At 43.6% G+C, this 19,768-nt stretch overlaps 1 protein-coding gene across 3 annotated transcripts in view; it reads left to right on the forward strand.

The window, feature by feature from the left end:
* The first annotated feature begins 1,834 nt into the window (after positions 1-1,834).
* RFFL (ring finger and FYVE like domain containing E3 ubiquitin protein ligase) overlaps positions 1,835-19,768 on the forward strand; it is a 423,271-nt gene continuing 405,337 nt past the window's right edge. The window contains exon 1 of one of the 3 annotated variants that reach the window (XM_085649647.1): positions 1,835-1,954. The gene's annotated coding sequence lies outside the window, so the exon portion shown is untranslated. Of the gene's footprint in view, positions 1,955-2,080; positions 2,225-19,768 lie in introns of those variants that run through there. The other 2 variants (XM_085649645.1, XM_085649646.1) reach the window with 2 other exon arrangements.

Raw genomic sequence — 19,768 nt, forward strand, 5'->3', positions numbered from 1 at the left:
TTCCAACGCTTCCATGGAAGTAATGGCTCACCTTTTTCGCATAAAAATGCAGGAGGCTGGCTCATAGAAGTGGATGACATTTTTTTTTTTTAAATTAATAAGCCACTGTATACTTGACTCAGCACTTATATGTTTTGAATACTGTAATAACAACTTTTGAGGAAAAGAGAAACAAAGTGACTCTTTTTACAAGCAACCTTTCAAATGTGTCGCGATGTGTTGATTCTCCGTGTGCATCTGTCTCCAAGGTGACCGAATAACAAAGATGGCCGCACGTCGACGTGACGTGCGCGTGATGATGTAACACGTTCGCTCCACGAGTTATGCAGGCACTGTGAGCAATGCGTGTGAGAAGTCGGGTGCCAGAACTCCCCTTAGCGCACGAGAGAGTGCGGTAAGCTTTTAAAGTTTGAACCGCATCAAAACAATTTGTGCGCAGAGCCAATCCGTAATGTGAAAACACCTCCAAATACAGCGTTGGCCAGTGTTGCTGTAAATGTCAACTTGTACGTTGCTTTCACGTTCAAATGAATGCCTCGTTCAAATGAATGCCTCGCATTCGGACTTCACACATTCAAAACAAGTCCAGAATTAAAGCGACAGCACTCACATGTAGGGAAAGTGCGATTCAGCCAGACATGTAGAGCCCGTTCCTCCGTGAATTTATATAACTCCGAGTAGCATCAGGCCGGTTTCCGTGAGTCGAGGCGATCCAAAACTTGACACAGTACACTCTTATGGGTTCGAGTTGGTGGTGCAGACTTCCCGTCGTCGCCAGTGTTAAATTAGCAACACACTTGAAAGATAGAAGTATACGTTTAATAGTACACGCACCACCAACAGGAACGATGCTGCTCGTCAGACTCCTGTCTCCAACTGCCGAGTTCAACTCGCCATCACCATGGAGATCAGAATGCTAGAGCGAGCAGAAGCTGCATCACAACAGATTGCACAAAAGCAATACATTACAATCATAACACAGATCTTCTGACGCGGGCTTGCAGAATTGAGGGCCACCACCCGCGGGAAGTGTAGAGGCCAACTGAATCCCCAAATATGGAACCGAATCCTCCGCCCACTGGAAGGGGAGTGAGCTCTGCAAGTACTCCCGGGTGTCAATGTGAGTCAAAACTGTGTTTAAACAGAACACAGCTCTCTCCTGTAAGCACTTTAATGTAGCATTTGCAAACAATTATGCCAGAACAGAATTACTGTCATGTTTCACCTTCGTGCCAATTTCTTTGTGACTGAGTTTTTTTTTGAGTAAATGTAAAAGTTGACTGCCAGATTGCTTTTCATGGCTCTGCCCCTGGTGACTCAACCCCCTTTTTTGTGTCCCACTTCGACCCCCCCCCCCCCATTAATGGGTTCCCAGTGTAATGTTTGTCCAATTCCAGGTCTGGTTTTAATGCCCACATTTTTAATTTCCCCACCTGTTGAAGGACGCGGGCTTATAACTGAACATAATTTCCCATTTGATGGTTCACTGGCTCTTGTAAGTTTTCGAGATCACACTTTGCTTACGAGTTGTTTCTGGCTTTTCTTGAGGGTTCCACGTTGAAGCCTGAGCACAGATATACAAGTCTGTTGAAAATCAAGCTAACCTCCGCTCTCTCTAATGCGTCGTTTTCTCAAAGACTTTACCCTCTCAGTATCAGTCGACTTTACCCTCTCAGTCAGTAACAGTCAGTCAACTGTAGTCACGTGATGACGTGTCACTGACAACGATTAGGTATCCAAATTTACTCGAAATGTGAGCCCTCGTGATTGGTGACAAAAATCCCTGTTTTGACTCCGCCTCCAAAGGTAGTGATAGGCGGTGCCAAGTACTTGCCACTCAAGACCTGTGTTGGTGGACGTTAGGAGTACTTTAATCGCTTGTTCGGACGGCCGCCATTGACGAAGTAGTGTAGGAAAGACTTGGCTTTCCTCTGGTGTTGGCGGTTCCAATTGGGTAATTAGGCTGTGGGCGGAGTTTGTTGACTATTGAGTGTCAGACATGCGGATGCTAGTCATAGTGGGGTGCGTTTTGACAGGCAGGAGTGGAAGCGTTGTGGGCGGGGCGTCGCCATGGATCCGTGCGATGGGCGGAACCTTGCGCCGAGCTGGAGTTGCTGAGTTGTGCTCAGTTCGCTGCTTCCGGGTATGAGAGTTAATTAGGAAACAACGGTGCTGGGTCGACACCGGGGTCCGTGGATGGAAACTCTGGAACTGCATAAAGAAGGTACAAAGTTCGCAATAAAGGGGGCGGTGATACTCGCTAAGAACCTCCGCCCCCCTCCCTTCTTAAAGAGCCCCGCCCCCGCAGACCCTAGAAGAGCCCCAGCGTCTCGTAAAGACACAGTCCTACTGTAGTTAGCCGACTCTTCGGAACTGACTGCAACACGTATCACTGAGGACCAATGACTCCCAGATATAGGCCCTCACCCTCTGAATATAATTTTAGCTTGCAACCTATTTCAATGAACAGCACCGCACAGTAATGTTTTCTAATCCTCGAAGGGCCAAGCGCCGGGGATTAAATAAAAGCGCGTTTAAAACTGCATTTCTGCATTTGTTTGCTTTAAATAATCTTTAATGAAAAGTTTAACTAACTTTTAGTAAGTTTGTTTTAAAATGCTAGCCTTGTCGGTCAAATACTTTTATAACTTACTTTAGACCTAGCTGTAAAGGCAGGAGCATTGACCGGGCCAGTGCTTAATTTGAGCCAGTGGTTTCCTGTGCTCGGCACAAAATTCTCATCACCATGACAGTCCACCAAATGGTGGCGCTGTCTGTCTATTTTTGAGATGAGCACAACCACATTGTTTAATAATTAAATATACATTAAAAAACAGAATAATACTTGCCACACAGGCTGTTCTTATAGGTTTGGGTGGCCTGGAATAGTCTCAATTGTCACACTTGTAGGAGGGTGATGGTTAGTAGTTGTGTTGGTAATGTAATTTTTTTGTGTATAACCAACATTAACTGACCCCATCCTCCATGGACAACAAAGAACTCTAAGGGTCTTCAACTTGAGGGTCTGGCCATTCTTTACACACACTTTTTAAAAGTGAAATGTCTTCAACTTGAGGGTCTGGCCATTCTTTACACACACTTTTTAAAAGTGAAACTTTTTTCCCGTGGCTCTTTTAAAATAGCGTTTTTTTTCTGTGCTTTGAATAGGAAAATTAAGTAACTGAGTGGTGACAGTCCTTGCGGCTTCCATAGTTTAGTATCAATGAGTTAGTTGCACCACATTGCCTAATTCTTTAAAGTAGTGCCTCTCGGGGACTCTCACACAGACAACCCTATCTAATTAGGTGTTTTTGACTAATGGCCTTCATCTTTAGAAAGCAAGGGACTTTTTGTTTCTCCATTTCACAAGGGAAATTGCAATTAAGATTTGAAGTAGGTCCTAAAAGCTTCTTTGCCTTTTTTCAATGATTTGCACTCTTCTTGTAAAACTTATGGGAAAAACCTCACACCCATACAGCAGCAAACTCACTATTTTTGCATTGTATGTCTCGCTGAGGTATTCTATTGATTTATGACCCAGTGCAACATCCATCCTAAATAATGCTCCTGCAATGGCCTTAACTCCCCCTTCCTGTAAATCTAAATAAGGCATAACATTAAGATAATAGCTAAAAAATAAGGCCAAGATAGTGATATTCTTTTACCTCCTCTACAATAACTCAATTTAACCATCATTTAGGCCTTCTTTTCTTCTTCTCCAGTACTTGTTGATTTCAAATGCTTGTAAGTGGGCGGGTATAAATATATTTGTATGTTAGTACCAAAGAAATTTTCTTAATTGAAAAAGTATACGCTTTTAAATATGATCTGAGCTATGTGTGTATATGAACTGTTTGTATGACCTTTTTAGACATGACCTCAAACTGTTAATAAACTAAACTGTCTTAATTTGGAATTTTTACCATGTAATTAGGGGCTTACTGTGGAATGCTTACTATATAATGGGATTTCAGTTGCCTATTTCACGGGGCACTATGTTTGTTTATCTTAGAATTGTATTTGCCAGTTGCAGCTATGGTGCTTGGCCATAAAGGTGTCACAGGGTTGTTGTCCAATAAACTAATTCTGAAAACTGGAAGAGCTCTGCTTCAATTAATTATGTAGTAGTAGTAAAAGGCTTTATTCGAGTTATAAACTCATAAAAGCACAACATGCATATTATAAAAACATCACACTTAATCAGGGCATTTCATTCAATACATTAAAACAGTTGCGCAAGCTTAATCATTGTAAAACAAAACATTATACAAATAAAACATAATCAAGAAACATTAGGAGAAACAGAAAGGGCTCTCCGTCTAATGGACCAAGCCCACCCCAGGTACTTTGCTATTCCCATAACAATAGGCTCCTCAGAAGTAGTGCAAATAATTCTCTGTGCCTCAGCCGCACTGGATGTCCCAAGGTTCTTGCAGATAGGGGTTAACCAGACCCTTCTTGGGGAGGCATAAGCCTTACAAGCAAATAGGAAGTGTCCCACACTTTCCTTAGTTGCGCCGCATGCTGGGCAGCACTGGGTGTTCAAACTCTTCCACCTGCCTGTTAGATCTCTCAACGGGAGGGAACCAGATCTTAATTGGAAAAACAACTTTCTGTCCATAGGAACAGTTATACTGTCCCAGTAATTTTCTAAAGCAGGACACATTTTACTTTCCAAAAAGCGACCTTCCATTGAGTCAGATTTAACCCTTCTCCAAAGCCTCTCATCTATCCATTCCCAATATAGTGCTTTAAGTATATTTTTGCTTGGGAACACTTCCCCCGACGGATTGTCCCAAAGGTTGGAAAGACCTAGTTCGCCTAGCAATACCCTTAGGTTTTTTAGCCATGATATTTTATGGAATGTATCACTCTTGATTATTGCCAGGAAGCCTTCCCCATAATGCCTAATTTCAGGGGTGGACCAAAGTCGCCTCCAGTATAAGATGGGACGCAGTCTGGCTCGGTCGGTTACCGATCTTCTTCCCAGGTCAAGACTAAGGGGGATTAATGGTGTACTCTGGGGCAATCCCGTAATGCCCCTAAGAAACCAGTTCTCAGCTATCTGTAATGAGGTTAAGTTGTCAAAGCCAAACAGCTCCGCCCCATATAAGGCCGATCCTATTGCCTTAGCATCGTATACAGCGAGGACAGGTTTTATGGGTTTTGTTTTGGATCTATTGTGCTCCACCCGTAAGGCCCCCGATATTTGCTGATGTTTCAGGACCGCCTTTTCTATGTGGTGGGACCAACCATAATTACTTGCGATTTGTACCCCTAAGTAGGTGAACTCCCTTACGACCTCAAGCCCGATATTATTCAAGTGTATCCTAGGGCGAGGCTTCTGTCCTTGGGAGAAAGCCATCAGCTTGGTCTTGCCTATGTTTACTTCCAGGCCATGCTCCTGGCAAAAGTCATCAAAAACATTCAGGGCCCGTTGCAATCCAGCTGGGGTTTTGGATATTATCAAAGTGTCGTCAGCGAACATCAGGATCGGAACCCTGATGCCCGCCAACGAAGGCGCATCCACACTAGCGTCCTGCATCCTGCTGACTATCCCATTGATATATAATGTGAAGAGCAAGGGCGCCATTGCACAACCTTGGCGCACCCCACGCTCCACAGGGAAGTCAGTAGAGGATTGGCCATTTGACCCCCACTGTACTTTGGCAAAATTGCATTCGTGCAACCTCATAACCAAAGTAAGCAATTCTGCGGGAATGCCTATCTTACTTAACACTGCCCAGAGCTTACCCCTTGGGACTAGGTCGAAGGCAGCCCGCAGGTCGACAAAAGCGACATACAGGCTGCCCCCACCAAGAAGAACCGTCCCCCACCGTAGCATAGTGAAGCGAAACACCTGGTCGATGGTACTGGTAGCCCTTCGAAAGCCTGCCTGAAAAGGGGAAAGAGAATCATTTTCGTCCACCCAGTCCATAAGTTTGTTTACCACCATCTTCCCAATTACTTTTTGGACGGTGGCAATCAAACTTATGGGCCTGTAGTTAGCTGGAAGGGATCGATCTCCTTTTTTGTGGACGGGTATAATGATGGCTCCCCTCCACTGTTCCGGGACTTGCGCACCCTTTGCAATTGCGTTCCCCAATAGGAGCACATATCTGCCCCACCTATCTTTATCATTTTTAAAAACGTCCGAGGGTATCCCGTCTAATCCCGGGGCCCTACCCCCTTGAACGGAGTTAATTACAAATTCAACTTCCTTGGAGGAAAACAGATCATCCTTAGGAAATACAGCCAAGATTACATCCCCACCACCCCACTCCTTTGTTTCAGCATATTGGGGCCTAAAGTAATTCACCCAATCGGATTCAGCAACATTATTATCCGGTTTGTTTGGGGTACCGCCTCTGCCCCACTTTACTATCTTCCAGAAAAGCCTGGAATCCTTTGCTCCAGAAGCCTCCTTCAGTTCCTCCCAATGCTTCTCATCCCAGTCTTTTTTGGCCAAGAAAATGCTAGTATTGTATTGCTTCCTGGCAGTTTTGATTGCTACACTGTCCCTGCTTCTAATAGCATTACCCAGTGTTAATCTGGCTGCCCTGCACTGTTTGTTAAACCACCCTGCTGGTTTAGAGGAAGCTGTGCGATTACCCTTACATGTTCTCATAAAGTATGGTTTTAGGGTGGCGAAAAGATTGTTATGGATTTCAGTGATCGCCCTAGATCCTGGCAGTGTTGCACTAGCTAATTCCATGGAAACAATTGCTTTGTCCACTTCAGACCCAATAAAATCCATGGAGGCTGCATTCGCCATCACCGAGGGCCATTTCAATCTACGCATATTATTCGCCATGTCTGGGAGCAACCCATTACTAGCATGTAGATAAGGCTGAGTGTGCTTCCACCAAGTGTGGGTCACACAGAGGGGGTTGTGATCACTTTCTATCCTGCCCTTAACTTCCATGTCACAAACCCCCTGCCAAAGATTAAGACTACAAATAACGTAGTCTATCCTGCTTCTATTATGACCATTATCATATGTGCACATACCTTCCTTATCTCCCTTTGTTCTACCATTGAGGGCACGCATCCCATATTCTAAACACATAGCATTTAAGGAAAGAATATCTTTTGACCAACGTTTGACAGGGGCAAGATTCAGGGAGGGAACACCCCATAGATTGTCCTCTTCCTGTCCTAATGGGTTTTCGGTACTGTCTAGAGGCTCAAAAGTCCTATTTAAATCCCCAGCTATTACTATTCTGTTTCCAAGGGACTTTGATTGCAGAAAATTAAATAGAGCCTCTAAAGTGGGGGAACTCCCGTTATTACAACCTCTGGCATAGACATTATATAAATCTATCACACCCCACTCTACTGAGGAAATTCGTAGCATTTGAATATCTCTGCAGCCCAAGTCCCACATTTTCACAGTAAGTCCGAAACTCTGTCTAATCCAAACTGTGAGGCCTCCTTTGGGTCTACCCCTAGGACCTCGACATGCCGGGATTGAAAAATTTAGATAGCCTTGGAGGTAAATAGGATCACAGGCCCAAGTCTCCTGGAAGAAACACAGTTCAAACCCGTTAATAAAGTCGGCCCACGATTGTAACATCAACTTACTCCCCAATCCTGCAACGTTCCAAGATACAAAGCTTTCCATAGCAGGGCTATCACTACCCATTATATCAGAAATGGGCAATCCCATGGGACTCAATTGTCCATCATCCTCATCTCCCAAATTGTGAGCATTGTCCACAGTATTCTGTTCCATTAACACCTCACCACTCATGTTTTGCATTAAATCCCCGGTAATTTCCTCTACAGATGCAACATTTTCATCGCCTTCTATTACCTTCAACACAGCATCAGTAGTCATTTCCGGGGTTTCGGGGACCCAAATTGGCTTCTGGTGTGGAAGGCATCCCCTTATGTTAAGCTTTGGTCAATATCCCCAGTTCAAACATTCAGTGCCTTCCAGACTATTATAATTTGAACCAATATTTTGGGGTTGCCATTGCAGTAGGGTAGAGGGTGAGGGTGCAATCATTACCAACGGAGGATTGGTGGAACTATTTAGATTCATGGGCCCACCTTTTAGTAAGCATGTTTGTCTTGGGTAGAAAAAAGAAAGATCCACGATACCAATTCCACCACTACTTATACCCCAGCCCTGCCTTGTAATCCAACCAGCCACCCTGGGGTCTTGAAAATTGATGATAATACAGTCACCCCCCAAGTTTTTACTGGTGTACCCAATCCAATCGATCCTCCTTACCCCTATTATCAACCCGTCCAGCCCCCCCGGGAGTGGTCTATTTTCCTTCAACCAGTGCATTACTTTATTTTTGAGCATCTGGAAGTTTTCTCCTTGACCGACTAAAAGAGGTGGAACATTAGTGAGAACCGCCACGAAAGGGTGGGAATCCGGGGTAAGATTCACAGGAGGAATCTTTCGGGGTTGTTTCTCCAAATAAGTCGGTGGTGGTCTATTAACCGGGGCACTAGGACAAGGGTTAGGGATATTTGATTTTTGCTGAGGGTTTGAGGATAAAGCTTTAGTTGTCCTGGGGCCATTAAGGCCCTCTGCTCCAATATTTATGTTGGGATTGGAAATACTTGGCATTGGCCGATGGTTACTTGCAACAGTGTTGCTGTTTTGTAGGCCCGTCTTATTCTTGTCCTTTACCATAGGGTGTTGGACCTTAGATGCTTTTTCCCTTGCACTAGTGCTCGGACAGACCTGCTCTGATGAAATAAGCGGTTGACTTGGTCCCTTTGCCTGGGTCTTACTTATAGTGCAGCCTGCTTGGGGGAGTGTTACAACAACAGGCAGATTTTGTGCTTTTTCTGAAATTTCCTCAGCCCTACTAGACTCAGTTATCTTAGGCTTTAATTTAATTAGTGACTTAGTATGGAAAAAATTATCCAAGGTGGCCTGCTCAAAGTGGTCTAATCGATCCATTAGCTTATTTACTTTGGCCTCAATGGGTGTCAGAAGCAACCTTAGTAATTTCTCCAGCTCAGGTATCAATGAGTCTATTGGAGGAATGTTCGCAGCCAACCCGTTCCCCTGGGGATCACTAAATAGTGGATTAGAACTCTCTATAACTACATTGTCCCCCTCATTTAGTAAGTCGCCACTTCCACTTACCCCACTGTGTGCCTTTTGTGTAAATAAAGGGTTTTTTACCACTTTTCTTACCTTGTTAGGGGGTTTGGAAGGATGGAGTTTCCTTGGGGCAGTAATCCTTTTCCTTTTTACACATGGTTTTAGGCCTGACATACTAGTTTTAATTATGGTTTTCACTGTAGATGAATGAACAATGGGGTCTAAAGGTAAAGATGTGGACAGAGTGGCATTGTCCAATCTTTGTAGTGGGCCGTCCTCAATCTCCAAAGTAGAGGGAGAAGTGTTTTGTATTTCAATCACCCCAGGCAAAGTTATAGAGGACAGAGGGGTTACCAATGCCGGATAGGCTTGCGGCAACCTTTTTTCCATAGAGCTTTTAAGAAGCTCAATGGACAGCCTACGGTCTGCACGTTTCTCCGCCAGTGAGATCTCTTTGTCTATATCTTGATTGGAACGATTGAAAAAGAATTTGTCCAAGGGGCCTAGAATGGTCGTACCACCCTCAGAATGGGGAGGTGGTAAGCTGGTAGTATTTAACATGTGAGACATTATTGGTAGGTTTTACGAGTACATAAACACAGTGGGGCACACAATATAATGGATCAATGGAGTCCCGAGAACAACGAATTACAAGAAACAGATCTCGAGTCCTACTCGTCAGTGGGGTGGCCCAGCCCGGCCTCCTTTGGCCCCTGACGGCCACAGACGGTCCCGCCCTTGTCCCGGGCTTCTCCCGGCGCCCTCCCGCGCGCTCCCGCGCAGCGGAAGAGCAGAGCCCGTAATATATGCACGAATAGGTGAGAAGGGGGGAGGGGTCGGGGAGAGCGGCCCAGGTGTAGCAAGTCAGGCAGGCAGGCGGGCGCTCCTGGGATATGTAGTCCCAGTGCAGCGCGCGCGCTCGCTCGCAGCCCCTACCAATATCCTTCCCTCAGCATCCCCCTGTAAACAATGGCAGGCAGCACTCCAAGCGCAGCGGGACCCGCGGAGCGGGTTCCGCAAGAAGTGGGTTGATGGCTGATGGCAAACTCCAAGCTCCCAACTCCAACCAGATCACAGCAAAAATGCAGAAAGGCGCCCCCTTAATTATACTTAACACTTACTTAAAGTCATTATTTCAAAATTTTGCATTACACACGGTTATTGACAAGCTGCTGCAAAATGCTCAGAAAGATTTAGGTTTATGATTTAAAAAAGTGCTTTCAAAATATAGAGTTTATTAATAGGCAATCGGACTGCACTCTATGTAGGCATTTTTTTTTGTGTTCATTAAAAGCATTCATCGGTAACACTTGCATTACATACCAAAAACAATAAATCTTTGCCATTCTGAAGCTTCAAGTGCTTCCGTCAATTAAAGCCAATACTGGCTTCCAAACAGCCTTTATATTTACAGGTTAAGAAATTTTACTCATTTTTAAGGCTGGTTTCTTAGCTCCTTCCGGCTGCTAGTGGCTAAACTATGGAATAATCTACCACTTGCTCTGAGACTACTTCAGGATCTGCTTCCCTTCAGAAAAGCCCTAAAAATATGGCTGTTTCAGCAATAATTGGGGTTCTTCATGAATGCAAATGAATACCTAAAAGATATTGTGGATTATACTACTGGTACCCAGGTTTCAATTTTTGTTTTCTCGCTGGCAACTCTCTGAAACAAGGTTGACCTTTCTAGTGCTTTAGAATGTGTTTTACTTTGAGCTTCCGAACTGGAAAGTGAAACGCCCCTTTCACTTACATTTCTGCTGCCAGTGAAACCTACTCTTATCACATATAATGCAGCCCTTCTTTGGTTTGATATGTCTTGACCCCCTCCCCCCACACATCACTCCATATCTGCGGAGTGCCAAAGCATTTCTGAAGAAATTGATAAACTGTTCTTCATCTTCTGAGTCCATTTGCAGTTTGCATTTGAGTTAAAGTTCTGCTAAAGAATGTACTAAGCCAGTCTCACCTCTTCAGACAAAACTGCAGTGTTATGCTGACAATTATCAGCACATTTTTAAACTTTCTGCTCCACACTGATGTCACTTCCTATATACTTTGTTCTTTTGAATGTCAGTAACATCTCCTCTGTACATATGTTCCACACCTTATTTCAAAGATCACAACAGCTCCTTTAAAAGTCGTACCCCACACCCTAACGATACCTAATCTCCTGTAGCTTATTTATTAATGCTGCCAACCAATGCATGACATCCCTATATCCCGCTTCCCCACTAAAGATCACACGTGATTCTTTTTTTTTAAACAGTCTTTATTGCATTTTCCAAACCATTAAATTCCACTCCCACCCCCCCATCCAAGCATATACAAAACAACAAATGCAAATAACCAAATACAAGTTGAGTAAGTAGCCTGAGATATAGTAAGTCACTCTTATATCCTAGCAACATCATAACATATCGAAATTACATAACACAGATTTAATTCCTGCCCTTGAGATATAAACCATTCCCTCAGAGGGGCCCAAATGTTCTAACTCGGACACCTTTGTGTGCATATACAACCTTCTCGATCTGAGACACTGAGACTAGCCGAGCCAGTCAGTGAATAAATGGTGGAGGTGCCGGGTCGAGCCAGACAGTTGCCAAGCACAATCTCAATACCGTCATTGCTAAGAATAAAAACGGAGCTGATGGGAGAGCCGAGGGAAGAGCCTCTTGCTTTTGCTCCTGGGCTCCCTGCAAAATCAGTTGGGGGGCGGTGGGGGAGTAACCTTTATCCGCAGATTTAATTGTGCCTCGAGAAACAGAGATATCTCCCTTCTCAGATTTGCCAGACCATGACATTCTGCCAGCATGTGTACCAAATCTGCCCCTATTTTCTGACACCGTGGGCGGTTTGTGCCAGAAACTCCCCCTTTACAGATTGTAGCTGGGGTGCTATATAGATTGAACCAGGTTTTATAATGTTGGATCTGGAGGTTGGCAGATATAAGTGTTGACTGGGCTAAATCTAAGGAAGAGTGAGCATCCTCCTCTGTTGATTGTAGTGACTTCACACATCGAGCAGTGTGCTTCTCTATATCATCCCCCATCCTATCATGCTTCTTAACTGGTGCTTAACCGGTGTCGGAGCTGTGTTCAATGCCCGACCGGTATTCTGAAAGGTAGCGCTCTTGTTGTTTTAACCCAGACTCATTTTTAAACTTACTTTTTATTTCTTTTAACTGTTGCTGCTAAATTGCATCTCTGTCCAGGTAGTGCGGGGGTTGTTGTTTTGCACATTTGCACTTTGACTCTTCTTCATTGGGGCGGCCATTTTGGGGAGGCTGTGGTTCGCGGTCCAGACGTCTTACGCTGCCTTCAAAAGAGGCATGCTGACGCGGACGCGTTGGGATGCTTAACCGGTGTCGGAGCTGTGTTCAAATCCCGACCGGTATTCTCAAAGGTATCGGTCTTGTTGTTTTAACCCAGACTCATTTTTAAACTTACTTTTTATTTCTTTTAACTGCTGCTGCTGCTAAATTGCATCTCTGCCAAGTAGCGCGGGGCTGTTGTTTTGCACATTTGCACTTTGACTCTTCTTTATTGGGGCAGCCAAATTGGGGAGGCTGTATTTCGCGGTCCAGACGTCTTACGCTGCCTACAAAAGAGGCATGCTGACGCTGGCGCGCCGCTGGCGCACCGAAGGCAAGCCCGTCTACGCCCGTCCGCGCTCAGGCCGGGCTCAGGGCGAGCCCCCCTGTCCGCAGGTCCCCAGATATAAGGAGGCACACTAAACAGGAGCTATTGGGGCTTATGCCAGGAGGTAGTACACGGAGATGTCCCAGGCTCATGGTGGAACAAGGAGTTAATCGATCAGTTGGGGTATGTGTTATTTGTGGTTTACAGCTGCCTACCCTTCTCGATCAACCAGTTTGTGGTCCTCACAATACGCCCACTTCAAATCATTGTAATGGTACTAGATCCACTAAATGTGTTCTTTTTAACTCCAGGTCCTTAGTTAAGCATAGTACAGAATGCACACTTCTCTTAGAAGAACACAATATCAAAGTTGCATTCATTACGGAAGCCTGGACAGATCAAGCCTCGGGGCCTGACCTAGTGAAAGCCACGCCTCCAAGTTTTTCCTGTTGCTCCTTAGATAGACCCCTGAGGAAAGTGGGGGTTTAGCTGTCATCTATCATAACTCTTTGAATGCAGTTTTCCAACCCGCATCTAATACCTTTTGTGAAGCACTTTTTCTTTAATATCAATGCTCAGGGTTTCGGTACCTTTAAGTGGGTGCTTCTTTATCGTCCGCCTGGCCCTAGACTGGGGTTTTTGGACTCGATTGGCACCCTGCTTGAAGATGGTATGAGCCTAAATCTTTTCGCGGCACTCGGTGACTTCAATTTCTATATTGAGGATCCTAATGATTCGGACACCATCTGTCTGAACAGTGTAATGGAAACCGGGGAGCTCAAGCAGCTCGTGGTTGGTCCCACACATCTTAAAGGACACACCTTAGATGGGATATTTTCTAACAATCCTTACATATCTTTCTCTGAGGTATTCCCTCTGGCCTGGTCTGACCACAGTGCTATCATTTTTGAGTTGAGGGAGCCATTAGATCCAGTGTCAAATAGGGCCCAGTTGAAGGCGCTGGAAAAAAGGGTGTGGAAAAACTTAGAAGGTTCACAACTAGAAGAGGTTCTGACGAGTACCCTACCTCTTCCCACTTCTGAGATTGATAAAGCCGCTAAGGCTTATACTGATTGGATAGACTCCGCTTGTAAAAAGTTGGCTCCTGTCACTAAATTGACTCCTAAGCAAGCTCATCCTTTGGCTCCATGGTATTCTGATAAGCTCAAGCAGCAGAAGCTGGCTTGCAAAAAACTAGAGCGAATCTGGAGAAGCGGCTACAACATCACTGACAAAATTAACTATAAGCATAGTCTTAAAGTCTATAAAGAATTGTTGTTAGATACAAAAAGAGTTTCTTTTCTAATAAAATCCTTCATGCCAGATCAAACCCTAAAGAGCTTTTCAAAACAGTAAAGAATTTAACTTCGCCTAACGTTATAAAAAAGGACAGTAGTCCAGAATTGTGTGAAACTCTGGCCACCTTTTTTTCTTCAAAAAGTTGAAGGTATTTTTTCCACTTTTTCCCCGGAATCGTACGAAGTAGGTTTACTTCCAGGGAATTCTATCCAAATAGAACCTGATTCTGGACTAGTTTTTGACCAGTTTTTACCTCTTAGGATGGAAGAAACTGTTAAACTCCTTATCTCTGCTCGATCAGGCTCCCCCAGTGACCCCTGCCCAGTTTTAATACTTAAATTGCTTCCGGAAATCATCTGTTCCGTTTTAAGCCCACTGATTAATAATATTTTCTCTACTGGGATCTTTCCGATCGATTGGAAAAAGGCATCTATTCTACCTCTTTTTTTAAAAAAACACCTTTGACCCGCTTGATCCTGGCAACTATCGGCCTATTTCTCAGCTTCCGTTGCCCGCAAAAATTATAGAGAAAACCATGAATATTCAACTTAGCTCTTATTGTAATAACAACAATGGTTTTGACAAAACTCAATATGGCTTTAGGGCGAATCACAGTACGGAACTTTCTCTAATTAAATCATGTGAAGAGATAAGGGAGGCTCTGGATTGTGGTTGGAAGGCTGTTTTGATAATGTTGGATTTGTCGGCAGCTTTCAACACGGTCCATCATAGGGTGTTGTTGGATCGGTTGTCTGGGGTTGGGGTTTGTGGGGTTGCTTGGAAACTCCTTCAATCCCTCCTAGCCGGTAGAACCTAAACTGTCGACGTGGATAACCACAAATCTAGGCCGTTTAGCCTCCCGTGTGAGGTCCCTTAAGGGTCCTCGCTGAGCCCCACCCTTTTTAACATTTATGTGATACCGTTCGCTGCACTGATTAGATCTTTTGGTTTCCAGTTAACCTCATATGCTGACGATACACAGATCGTTTTATCCATCAAAAACGGTCATGAAAAGGAGGCTGGAGCTCGCTTCCATGATTGTATGCAAGCCATAGTAGGTTGGATGGCTTTAAATTGTTTAAAGCTGAATTCAAGCAAGACTGAGGTGATTGTTTTTGGTAACAACCCTCATATTTGGACCCCGGATTGGTGGCCCTCAGAGTTGGGAAATCAGCCTATTCCAACTCTGAAAGAAAAAAACTTAGGGGCCATTGTGGACAATAGACTGACTTTCAATGATCATATAAGCTCAGTAGTTTCCTCCTGCTTTTTGATTTTGCGAATTTTGAGGAAGATTAAACCCTTTCTTTCTCAAACGGACTTTAGGACAGTAGTCACAGTCCTTGTAATGTCACACCTAGACTACTGTAATGGCATTTATCTGAATGCCCAAAATCAACATCTTAATAGGCTTCAGATAGCTCAGAATGCAGCCGCCAGGCTTCTGAAAGGCATACCGAAATTTGTTTTGGTAAAAAAAGAGTTAACTCTGCTACATTGGCTCCCGGTGAAGCAAAGGGTTCGTTTTAAGGCCTTATGCGTAGCATTTAAGGCTCTTAACGGTATTGGCCCTGACCATTTGAGGCAAAAATTCAAATGGTATGCCCCAACCAGGACCCTGCGGTCTAAAGGAGCAAAAGATGTTCAGATCCCCATTGTTAGGAAATCCAGCTGGGGAGACAGGAGCTCTATTACCTGCGCGTCCAAAGCTAGGAATGAGCTTCCGTTCTTTCTGAGAAATGCCGGAGACCTTCTCTCCTTTAGAAAAAGTCTGAAAACTTGGCTCTTTACTCATTGAACCCCCTCTGACTATCGCTTAAGCAGAGCTCAGCGCCAGGACACCCTAGGGTAATCGTGCGCTTTTTTATAAATTTAATTAACATAAGGTAACATAATGGTAATCAACGTTTATGATGAAACTTTTTTCCCGAATGGAATCACAACGCGGTCGTTACAACGACCGAGTTGTGATTCCGCATGCCATTACTCCGCAAGTCGGAACAACGACTTGCGGAGGGAGGGGGGAGGTGTTGGATTTAAAATCCAACACCTTCCCTAGTGTCCGCACAGACTGGAGTTGGAATAGTAAATTATACTATTCCAACATCCAGCGCCACCCCTCCGCAAGTCGTTGTTCCGACTTGCGGAGTAATGGTATGCGAAATCACAACGCGGTCGTTGTAACAACCGCGTTGCGATTCCATGCGGCAAAAAAGACTGCGGGACAAAGACCTATATTCTAACATAATAGCTTGTATATGTCTCTGATCTTAGGTTTGTGCCGAGCTAGTACATCTACAAGTTGACACCTATTAAACCCCTACCCACCTCCTCTTTTCTTACCTACAAAATCCCAAATTTGCAGGAATTTAAAGAATTCGTTATTCTCTAGGTGGAATTTACTTCTCAGATTTTCGAAAGTTGTAAAACTATTATCAAAAAAGAAATCCTCAAAAATAAATGGACCTAAATTTGTCTTAATGTAAGAGTCGTGAAATGTATCCGGTAAGAGAGGGTTATCAAAAAGAGGGGTATAGAAACTGAAGTGACCAATCCCGAGTTTTTTCCTAACATTAGTCCATATTCTGAAAGCATATATAGGTGTCTTAAACCTGCCCTTTTTTAAATAGCCAAATTCTAATTGCCGGAACAAGGAGCCACAAACTGATGCTCCAATGGTTAATTCGAAGCATGAGGGAACCGTATTTCGACTGAGCTCTTACTGACGTGGATCACACAGCAGTGGTGTTAATTGGTGTAGTGCAGAGGCCCAGTAGTACAACTGAACGTTTGGAACGGCCCACCTGCCCCGTTCCCTGGGGAGGAAGAGGAACTTCAGAGCCCTCCGGGGCCTGGCATATGCCCAGAGAAACCGCCCCATCATACTATCCAAAGCCTTGAACCAAGAACTATCCACCTCAAGGGGGATAGCCCCAAAGAAATACAAAAGTCTTGGAAGAAACATCATTTTGATTAAATTGCTCCTTCATATCAGGGAGAGTCTGATATTATTTCATCTTGACGACTTGACTTTGGTCTTATTAATTAGTGAGCCCAAATTGCCCTTGACCACATCATCCGGATCAGCACTAATATTAATGCCCAGGTATGTTGCGTTGGAGGCCACCCGTGTATCCTTAAACTTAATGTATTCATTTATAAGTATTTGGGTTTTGTCCCTATTAAGTCTGTATCCCGTGATGTGTCCAACGCAGTTGGCCTCCTCTTTAATCTCCCTTACTGCTTCACTTGGAACGGGGGTAACAATCGCAAGATCGTCCGCTCCAAGTGCCACACGTAATTCCTGCTAATATGATCTACCACAGAAATCTGGAATAAAGGCATAGAATGTTTCCTGTAGAGCACACGACTAATCCCAATTACCAATGATAACAAACAGAAAAAAATCACTCACTCTGGGACCTGGATCAGCTTGCTGTCCAGCGTAAAAGCACAATAATGACTCATAGGGGTTAGTAAGTGCTATGTAATGCAATTATAATTAAGGCTCCCTGTTTTCCGTTTTTACTGATTTTTACGGATAAATACAGACAGAAAACACTTATTTTCTTGTCTGTATTTATTTTTATATGTGGATAAAAACGGAAATTGGGTTACTTTTTGAGTAATTATAAATACTGTCTGCCATGACTGCCAGGCCAATAGCTGTGTGCATTGATGGGCAAGGGGGCTAAAAAAGAAAGGAATTTTAGTAAAGAGGCTTTAACGGCAGTAGATCTGCACAAGGTTGATACTGAAATTTACATATTCTCTTAAAAGTGCATTAATATATCTTCTGCGGGTGTTTACAGCATTGAAACCTGGTAGGCATTCAAGCATGAGTGCATCTTTACCGGTTAAATAAATGTGGAAATATACAAATTTCAGCTTTATTTTTCCACAAGACCCAAAATAAATATGGATAAATACAGATAAAATTAGCAAAAAATACAGACGGAAATGTCAAAAAAATAAATACAATGAAATCGAAGCCCTAATTATAATATGATATATAACTCACACTAAAACTAATACCATACACTGAGCAGTCAGTCGATTGTAGATCATACCGGCTGCTTAAGAATTCCCCTTGACTGCTTGAAACATTTACTATCACATAAGACAAAACTGCTAAGGGTCATATGCATCATCCAGTCCACAGCAGTAAACCAACCATCACCAATTGAACAGGCACAGAATAACTGATGACAACTGGCACATACTGCTGGCAAACGGAGGACTCGTAATTTAGTCCAACTCTGCAGCTCCCAACTGGCAACGTACTGTGGCCACTTCTTGGCATCTCACAATGACAATCACATTTGGGATGCTATTAACAATGTCCATGCCAGCAATCTGCCCACTATTTATTTCTCCCTTTAACCTATGCCTGCTCAGGACCATAAACCTTAAACAAATTGTATCAGAGTTGCCAACCCATTACAGTAACTAGCCAGGTGGACTATGAGCATATGAAATACCTGAAAGGTACCTGCAGAGCTGCTGAATACTGCCAGCTTACTAAAAACCATAAACTGCCCACCTATCGGTCACATTTCTTCATCCATCACACTGCTAAACATCACATCCCATAACACGATAACGACCCCTCGGTGACCCTCCCGCACAACATGGAAACACTACCAACACAGGATCAAACACTTCCAGCCAAACAACCTACATTGTATAGCGTGCTGTCTATGTAGGCAAGCGCTTCAGCGCCCCATGTAGGGATATTAAGAGCTATTGAAATGTTGCAGTACAGTACAATATATTACCCCCTTTGGAGGGTGGGTGGCGTATCTGGCTTTGTGACCTTGTTCACAAGGTAAAGTAGAAAAGCATTTTATTTTTCTAAAATCAGTAACTGTATAGTGTTGTAGGGGTGTTTTCCTGTAGATTTACCTCCATCCAGCCATTGATGTCTTTTCCCCTCCTGGTCTGTTTCCCCCACGAGCTCTTTCACATTTTCCTTTTAGTCTTTTAGCTAATATTGTACATTATTGTGTAGAATACTGTATTAAGGTGCACCATAATGAAGAGGACTGTCTCCGCCCTGTCATTATGAAGTTAATCCCAATGAAACCTGCTTCTAGGGCTAAGAAGGTGTTAAACAGTGCCCCTGAGTTGTATCTTTCTGTTACTTGTTTTAGCACAGTGGTGGTTGCAAACAGGGCATTTTTAATTGAGTCCCCTAGTATATGAAAATGTAAGCAAGAGGTGTTTGTGTAATTTTTATCTTGTTTTTGTTGGCACTTATTTCTGTTCAGGATGTGCTTCTTTTTTATCCCATCACTGCCTTTTTAATTTTTCCTGTTCTGTATTTCTTAACATTTGTCCCACCTTTGACCATGTCGCCAGTGTCATGAAGCACATTTTAGGGCCATACCCCCTCAACTGCAAAAATAATTCAATATAGAAGGAATTAGTTTTCAGGTAGAATGGACTCGTTATTAAATTGTTCGAATTGTGGTAAATAAAATATCACGCTCTCAGACTTTTAAATATTAACAATAGGATCATGCATAAAGCAAGAGGCTGAGTCTGTGGTATCAGATTCATAAAGGGCTTTATTCCAATAACTCGAGTCAAAGGGAGAATATCTCCATCACCAAAAAGGATCTGGACGGGGCTGAAAAGTATTCTCAATATTCTCAAAACATTATTCACAGAGTACAGTATATATACATTTCTCAATTGTACGTAAGCAAGAGAGCAAGAGAGAATGAGATAAGAGCATGTGGGCGTGTAA

This window comes from Triturus cristatus, chromosome 3_2 (assembly GCF_964204655.1).
Source record: "Triturus cristatus chromosome 3_2, aTriCri1.1, whole genome shotgun sequence".
In the NCBI taxonomy this organism is placed as follows: domain Eukaryota; kingdom Metazoa; phylum Chordata; class Amphibia; order Caudata; family Salamandridae; genus Triturus; species Triturus cristatus.